We start from the raw sequence: 9,723 nt of genomic DNA on the forward strand, positions 1-9,723 counted from the left end.
GAATTTTTGAGGGGGGGTGGGGGGGGGGGAAGGGGTGGTGTGGTGTGGTGTGTGTTGAGAGGGGGGAGAGGGGGGGGGGGCGAATTTTGGAGGGGGGGTAGGGGTGGTGTGGTGTGGTGTGTGTTGGGGGGGGGGGGGAGGGGGGCAGAATTTTTGAGGGGGCGTCATGGTGGGTGGGTGGGTGTGTTAAGGGGAGGGGAGCACCCCCCCCCCCTCAAAAATCCCCCCCCCCCAACACACACCACACCACACCAACCCTCCCCCCCCCCTCCAAATTTTGCCCCCCCCCCCCAAAAAATTGCCCCCCCCCCTCAACACACACCACACCACACCACCCCTCCCCCCCCCTCCAAAATTCGCCCCCCCCCCCCCCCTCAAAAATCCCCCCCCCTCAACACACACCACACCACACCACACCAACCCTCCCCTTCCCCCCTCCAAATTTCGCCTTCCCCTCAACACACACCACCCCACCCCTCCCCCCCCCCCCCAAAAATTCGCCCCCCCCGTCCAAATTTCGCCCCTTCCCCCCCCAAAAATTCGCCCCCCCCCTCAACACACACCACACCACACCACCTCTCCCCCCCCCTCAAAAATCCCCCCCCCCCCTCAACACACACCACACCACCCCTCCCCTTCCCCCCCTCCAAATTTCGCCCCCCCCTCAACACACACCACCCCACCCCTCCCCCCCCCGCCCCCAAAAAATTCGCCCCCCCCCCAACACACACCACCCCACCCCCCCCCCCAACACACACCACACAACCCCTCCCCCCCCCCTCAAAAATTCCCCGCCCCCCCCTCAACACACACCACACCACCCCTCCCCCCCCCCCTCAAAAATCCCCCCCCCCCCTCAACACACACCACACCACACCACCCCTCCCCCCCCCCTCCAAATTTTGCCCCCCCCCCCCCCCAAAAAAAAATTGGGCCCCCCTCTCAACACACACCACACCACACCACCCCTCCCCCCCCCTCCAAAATTCGCCCCCCCCCCCCTTCAACACACACCACCCCACCCCCCCCCTCAACACACACCACACCACCCCTCCCCCCCCCCCTCAACACACACCACACCACCCCTCCCCTTCCCCCCCTCGAAATTTCGCCCCCCCCTCAACACACACCACCCCACCCCTCCCCCCCCCGCCCCAAAAATTCGCCCCCCCTCCAAATTTTGCCCCTTCCCCCCCCCAAAAATTCGCCTCCCCCCTCAACACACACCACACCACACCACCGCTCCCCCCCCTCCAAAATTCGCCCCCCCCCCCCAAAAAATTTCCCACCCCTCCCCCCTCAACACACACCACCCCACCCCCCCCCCCCCCAACACACACCACACCACCCCTCCCCCCCCCCTCAACACACACCACCCCACCCCTCCCCCCCCCCCCCCCCCCCCGCCCCCAAAAAATTCGCCCCCCCCCCCCCCCCCAACACACACCACTCCACCCCCCCCCCCAAAAAAATTCGGCCACCCCCCTCAACACACACCACACCACACCACACCACCCCTCCCCCCCCCCAAAAATTCGCCCCCCCCCCCCTCAATACACACCTCCCCACCCTTCCCCCCCCCCCCTCAACACACACCACACCACACCACACCACACCACCCCTCCCCTTCCCCCCCTCCAAATTTCGCCCCCCCCTCAACACACCCCACCCCACCCCTCCCCCCCCCTCCAAATTTCGCCCCTTCTCCCCCCCAAAAATTCGCCCCCCCCCTCAACACACACCACACCACACCACCCCTCCCCCCCCCTCAAAAATTCCCCCCCCCCTCAACACACAAAACACCACCCCTCCCCCCCCCCTCCAAATTTTGCCCCCCCCCCAAAAAATTGGCCCCCCCCTCAACACACACCACACCACACCACCCCTCCCCCCCCTCCAAAATTCGCCCCTCACCCCCCTCAACACACACCACCCCACACCTCCCCTCCCCCCCCCAAAAATTCCCCCCCCCCCCCCCCCCCCAAAAATTCCCCCCCCCCCCCCCCCCCAACACACACCACCACATCCCCCCCCCCTCAACACACACCACACCACCCCTCCCCCCCCCTCAAAAATCCCCCCCCCCCCCCTCAACACACAAAACACCACCCCTCCCCCCCCCCCCTCAAAAATCCCCCCCCCCCCTCAAAAATCCCCCCCCCCCAACACACACCACACGACACCACCCCTCCCCCCCCCCCCTCCAAATTTTGCCCCCCCCCCTCCCCTCCCCCCCCCCCTCCAAATTTTGCCCCCCCCCCTCCCCTCCCCCCCCCCCCCTCCAAATTTTGCCCCCCCCCCCCCCCCAAAAATTCGCACCCCCCCCCTCAATACACACCTCCCCACCCCCCCCCTCAATACACACCTCCCCACCCCCCCCCTCAACAAACACCACACCACCCCTCCCCCCCCCTCAAAAATCCCCCCCCCCCTCAACACACACCACACCACACCACCCCTCCCCCCCCCCCCCAAAAATTCCCCCCCCCCCCTCAACACACACCACCCCACCCCCCCCCTCAAAAATTCCCCGCCCCCCCCTCAACACACACCACACCACCCCACCCCCCCCCTCAAAAATCCCCTCCCCCCTCAACACACACCACACCACACCACCCCTCCCCCCCCCCCCCTCAACACACACCACACCACACCACCCCTCCCCCCCCCCCTCCAAATTTTGCCCCCCCCCCCCCCCCTCAACACACACCACACCACACCACCCCTCCCCCCCCCCCCTCAAAAATCCCCCCCCCCCCAACACACACCACACCACCCCTCCCCTTCCCCCCCTCGAAATTTCGCCCCCCACTCAACACACACCACCCCACCCCTCCCCCCCCGCCCCCAAAAAATTCGCCCCCCCCCCAACACACACCACCCCACCCCCCCCCCCCCAACACACACCACACAACCCTTCCCCCCCCCCTCAAAAATTCCCCGCCCCCCCCTCAACACACACCACACCACCCCTCCCCCCCCCCCCTCAAAAATCCCCCCCCCCCCTCAACACACACCACACCACACCACCCCTCCCCCCCCCCCTCCAAATTTTGCCCCCCCCCCCCCCCCCCAAAAAAAAATTGGGCCCCCCTCTCAACACACACCACACCACACCACCCCTCCCCCCCCCTCCAAAATTCGCCCCCCCCCCCCCCCCCTTCAACACACACCACCCCACCCCCCCCCTCAACACACACCACACCACCCCTCCCCCCCCCCCTCAACACACACCACACCACCCCTCCCCTTCCCCCCCTCGAAATTTCGCCCCCCCCTCAACACACACCACCCCACCCCTCGCCCCCCCGCCCCAAAAATTCGCCCCCCCTCCAAATTTTGCCCCTTCCCCCCCCCAAAAATTCGCCTCCCCCCTCAACACACACCACACCACACCACCGCTCCCCCCCCCTCCAAAATTCGCCCCCCCCCCCCCCCAAAAATTTCCCACCCCTCCCCCCTCAACACACACCACCCCACCCCCCCCCCCCAACACACACCACACCACCCCTCCCCCCCCCTCAACACACACCACCCCACCCCTCCCCCCCCCCCCCCGCCCCCAAAAAATTCGCCCCCCCCCCCCCCAACACACACCACTCCACCCCCCCCCCCCCCCAAAAAAATTCGGCCACCCCCCTCAACACACACCACACCACACCACACCACCCCTCCCCCCCCCCAAAAATTCGCCCCCCCCCCCTCAATACACACCTCCCCACCCTTCCCCCCCCCCCCTCAACACACACCACACCACACCACACCACCCCTCCCCTTCCCCCCCTCCAAATTTCGCCCCCCCCTCAACACACACCACCCCACCCCTCCCCCCCCCCCTCCAAATTTCGCCCCTTCTCCCCCCCAAAAATTCGACCCCCCCCTCAACACACACCACACCACACCACCCATCCCCCCCCCCCACCCCCCTCAACACACACCACCCCACCCCCCCCCCCAACACACACCACACCACCCCTCCCCCCCCCTCAAAAATTCCCCCCCCCCCCCCCCCTCAACACACAAAACACCACCCCTCCCCCCCCCCTCCAAATTTTGCCCCCCCCCCCAAAAAATTGGCCCCCCCCTCAACACACACCACACCACACCACCCCTCCCCCCCCTCCAAAATTCGCCCCTCACCCCCCTCAACACACACCACCCCACACCTCCCCTCCCCCCCCCCAAAAATTCCCCCCCCCCCCCCCCCAAAATTTCCCCCCCCCCCCCCCCAACACACACCACCACATCCCCCCCCCCTCAACACACACCACACCACCCCTCCCCCCCCCTCAAAAATCCCCCCCCCCCCCCCCCTCAACACACAAAACACCACCCCTCCCCCCCCCCCCTCAAAAATCCCCCCCCCCCAACACACACCACCCCTCCCCCCCCCCCCTCCAAATTTTGCCCCCCCCCTCCCCTCCCCCCCCCCCTCCAAATTTTGCCCCCCCCCCCCCCCCCCCCCAAAAATTCGCACCCCTCCCCCTCAATACACACCTCCCCACCCCCCCCTCAACAAACACCACACCACCCCTCCCCCCCCCTCAAAAATCCCCCCCCCCCTCAATACACACCACACCACACCACCCCTCCCCCCCCCCCCCCAAAAATTCCCCCCCCCCCCCCCTCAACACACACCACCCCACCCCCCCCCCCCCCTAAAAAATCCCCTCCCCCCTCAACACACACCACACCACACCACCCCTCCCCCCCCTCCCCCCTCAACACACACCACACCACACCACCCCTCCCCCCCCGCCCTCCAAATTTTGCCCCCCCCCCCCCCCCCTCAACACACACCACACCACCCCTCCCCCCCCCCCCTCAAAAATCCCCCCCCCCCCAACACACACCACACCACCCCTCCCCTTCCCCCCCTCGAAATTTCGCCCCCCCCTCAACACACACCACCCCACCCCTCCCCCCCCGCCCCAAAAATTCACCCCCCCTCCAAATTTTGCCCCTTCCCCCCCCCAAAAATTCGCCCCCCCCCTCAACACACACCACACCACACCACCGCTCCCCCCCCCCCTCCAAAATTCGCCCCCCCCCCCCAAAATTTCCCACCCCTTCCCCCTCAACACACACCACCCCACCCCCCCCCCCCCCCCAACACACACCACACCACCCCTCCCCCCCCCTCAACACACACCACACCACCCCTCCCCTTCCCCCCCACCAAATTCCGCCCCCCCCTCAACACACACCACCCCACCCCTCCCCCCCCCCCCCCCCCCCCCCCCCCGCCCCCAAAAAAATCGCCCCCCCCCCCCAACACACACCACCCCACCCCCCCCCCCCCCCAAAAAAATTCGGCCACCCCCCTCAACACACACCACACCACACCACACCACCCCTCCCCTTCCCCCCCTCCAAATTTCGCCTTCCCCTCAACACACACCACCCCACCCCTCCCCCCCCCCAAAAAATTCGCCCCCCCGTCCAAATTTCGCCCCTTCCCCCCCCCAAAAATTCGCCCCCCCCCTTCAACACACACCACGCCATACCACCCCTCCCCACCCCCGCCCCCCCCTCAACACACACCACCCCACACCACCCCTCCCCCCCCCCCCCTCAACACACACCACACCACCCCTCTCCGCCCCTCAAGAATCCCCCCCCCCCCCCCTCAACACACACCACTCCACCCCTCCCCTTCCCCCCCTTCAAATTTCGCTCCCCCCCTCAACACACACCACCCCACCCCTCCCCCGCCCCTGCCCCCAAAAAATTCGCCCCCCCCCCCCCAACACACACCACCCCACCCCCCCTCAACACACAAAACACCACCCCTCCCCCCCCCCCCTCCACGTGGCGTCATGGAGGGCGTCATGGAGGGTGGGTGGGTGTGTTAAGGGGAGGGGAGCACGTCGCGTCGTGTCAGGCCATGGGGCGCGGGGGGGGGGGGGGGGGGGGGGCATTGCGTTGGGTGGGTGTGTGTGTTAAGGGGAGGGTGGCACATCGCATCGTGTCGTGTCATGGGGGGGCGGGGAGGGGGGGGATGCGCGTCGCATCGTGTCATGTCATCGGGGGGGGGGGGGGGGGGGGTGCGTCGCATCATGTCGTGTCGTGGGTGGGGGGGCTGGGGTGGGGATGTCATGGGGGGGGGGGGGCGCGGCACGTCGCGACATGGTGTGGTGTGTGTTGAGGGGGGAAGGGGGGGGCGCGTCGTGTCGTGTCGTGTCATGGCGGGGCGCGTCGCGTCGCATCGTGTCATGGGGGCTGGGGGGGATGTCATGGGGGGGCCGAATTTTTGAGGGGGGGGAGGGGGGGGGGTGGTGTGTGTTGAGGGGGGAGGCGAATTTTTGAGGGGGGGACGTCATGGGGGGGGCGCATCGCGTCGTGTCGTGTCATGGGGGATGGGGGGATGTCATGGGGGGGGGAGGGGGGTTGTCATGTTATGTTGGGGAGGGGGCGCGTCGCGTCATGTCGGGGCATGGTGGGGGGGAGGGGGCATCGCGACACCCCGCGTCACCCCCCACGACACGGCACACCCCCCCACCCCACCCCACCGCACCCCCCTACGACGCGGCGCCTTCCCCCCACCCCACCTCGAAAAACCCCGCTCCATCCACAGCACCCCACCACTCCTCCAAAAACCAGGCTCGACCCACCGTGCCCCGCCTCACTCCCCCACGACACGGCGCACCCTCCACCCCACCGCACCCCCCCACGATGCCCCCCGCACCCCACCTCCAGAAACCCCGCTCCCTCCACACCACCCCACCACGCCTCCGAAAACCACGCTCGACCCACCCCACCTCGCGTGAGCCCCCCCACGACACGGCACACCCCCCACACCCCACCGCACCCCCCCACGACACGGCGCACCCCCCCACCCCCCCTCACCCCACGTCGAAAAACCCCGCTCGACCCACCCAACCCCGCGTCACTCCCCCATGACACGGCACACCCCCCCACCCCACCGCACCCCCCACGACGCCCCCCCCCCCCCCGCACCCCACCTCGAAAAACCCCGCTCCCTCCACGCCACACCACAAATGCCTCCGAAAACCCCGCTCGACCCACCCCACCCCGCGTCACCCCCCCACGACATGGCGCACCCCCCACCCCACCGCACCCCCCATCGACGCCGCCCCGCACCCCACCTCGAAAAACCCCGCTCCCTCCATACCACCCCACCACGCCTCCGAAAACCCCGCTCGACCCACCCCACCTCGCGTCAGTCCCCCACGACACGGCACACCCCCCACACCCCACCTCCGAAAACCCCGCTCCACCCACCCCACCTCGCGTCAGCCCCCCACGACACGGCACACCCCCCACACCCCACCGCACCCCCCCACGACGCGGCGCATATCCCCCCCCCCCCCGCACCCCACCTCGAAAAACCCCACTCGACCCACCCAACCCCGCGTCACTCCCCCAGGACACGGCGCACCCCCCCACGACGCGGCGCATATCCCCCCCCCCCCCCCCCCCCCGCACCCCACCTCGAAAAACCCCGCTCGACCCACCCCACCCCGCGTCACCCCCCCACGACACGGCGCACCCCCCCACCCCACCGCACCCCCCCACGACGCCCCCCCCGCACCCCACCTCGAAAAACCCCGCTCCCTCCACGCCACACCACCACGCCTCCGAAAACCCCGCTCGACCCACCCCACCCCGCGTCTCCCCCCCACGACACGGCGCACCCCCCCACCCCACCGCACCCCCCCACGACGCCCCCCCGCACCCCACCTCGAAAAACCGCGCTCCCTCCACAGCACCCCACCTCTCCTCCAAAAACCCCGCTCGACCACCCCCACCCCGCGTCACCCCCCACGACGCCCCCCCGCACCCCCCCTCGAAAAACCCCGCTCCCTCCACAGCACCCCACCACGCCTCCGAAAACCCCGCTCGACCCACCCCACCCCGCGTCACTCCCCCATGACACGGCGCACCCCCCCACCCCACCGCACCCCCCCACGACGCCCCCCCGCACCCCACCTCGAAAAACCGCGCTCCCTCCACAGCACCCCACCTCTCCTCCCAAAACCCCGCTCGACCACCCCCACCCCGCGTCACCCCCCACGACGCCCCCCCGCACCCCACCTCGAAAAACCCCGCTCCCTCCACAGCACCCCACCTCTCCTCCAAAAACCCCGCTTGACCACCCCAACCCCGCGTCACTCCCCCATGACACGGCGCACCCCCCCACCCCACCGCACCCCCCCACGACGCCCCCCCGCACCCCACCTCGAAAAACCGCGCTCCCTCCACAGCACCCCACCTCTCCTCCCAAAACCCCGCTCGACCACCCCCACCCCGCGTCACCCCCCACGACGCCCCCCCGCACCCCACCTCGAAAAACCCCGCTCCCTCCACAGCACCCCACCTCTCCTCCAAAAACCCCGCTTGACCACCCCAACCCCGCGTCACTCCCCCATGACACGGCGCACCCCCCCACGACGCCCCCCCCCGCACCCCACCTCGAAAAACCCCGCTCCCTCCACACCACCCCGCCACGCCTCCAAAAAACCGCGCTCGACCCACCCCACCCCGCGTCACGGCGCACCCCCCACCCCACCGCACCCCCCCACGACGCCCCCCCCCACCCCACCTCGAAAAACCGCGCTCCATCCACAGCACCCCACCTCTCCTCCAAAAACCCCGCTCGACCCACCCCACCCCGCGTCACCCCCCCACGACACGGCGCACCCCCCCACCCCACCGCACCCCCCCACGACGCCCCCCCGCACCCCACCTCGAAAAACCCCGCTGCCTCCACGCCACACCACCACGCCTCCGAAACCCCGCTCGACCCGCGTCACCCCCCCACGACACGGCGCACCCCCCCACGACGCCCCCCCGCACCCCACCTCGAAAAACCCCGCTCCCTCCACAGCACCCCGCCACGCCTCCGAAAACCCCGCTCGACCCACCCCACCCCGCGTCACCCGCCACGACACGGCGCACCCCCCCACAACGCCCCCCCCCCCCCCCCCCCCCGCACCCACCTCGAAAAACCCCGCTCCCTCCACGCCTCCGAAAACCCCGCTCGACCCACCCCACCCCGCGTCACCCCCCCCACGACACGGCGCACCCCCGCACCCCACCTCGAAAAACCCCGCTCCCTCCACAGCACCCCGCCACGCCTCCGAAAACCCCGCTCGACCCACCCCACCCCGCGTCACCCCCCACGACACGGCGCACCCCCCCACCCCACCGCACCCCCCACGACGCCCCCCCCGCACCCCACCTCGAAAAACCCCGCTCCCTCCAGGCCTCCGAAAACCCCGCTCGACCCACCCCACCCCGCGTCACCCCCCCACGACGCCCCCGCGCACCCCGCCTCGGAAAACCCGCTGCATCCACACCACCCCACCCCACCTCGAAAAACCCGCTGCATCCACACCACCCCACCCCGCGTCACGGCACACCCCACCGCACCCCCCCTCGACGCGGCGCATCCCCCCCGCACCCCACCTCGAAAAACCCCGCTCCATCCACACGACCCCGCCACGCCTCCAAAAACCCCGCTCGACCCAGCCCACCCCGCGTCACCCCCCCACGACACGGCGCACCCTCCACCCCACCGCACCCCCCGACGACGCGGCGTATCCCCCGCGCACCCCACCTCCAAAAACCCCGCTCGACCCACGGCACGTCACCTCACCCCCCCACGACATGGCACACCCTCCCTCCTAAGAAATCCCGCTCCGCTATGACACGGCACACACACCCCACTGCACACGACCCCCTCCCGCGACACGGAAC

The sequence above is a fragment of the Lygodium microphyllum genome, chromosome 16, assembly GCF_053477565.2.
Source record: "Lygodium microphyllum isolate KBCC chromosome 16, Lygodium_microphyllum_v1.1.10, whole genome shotgun sequence".
NCBI lineage: Eukaryota > Viridiplantae > Streptophyta > Polypodiopsida > Schizaeales > Lygodiaceae > Lygodium > Lygodium microphyllum.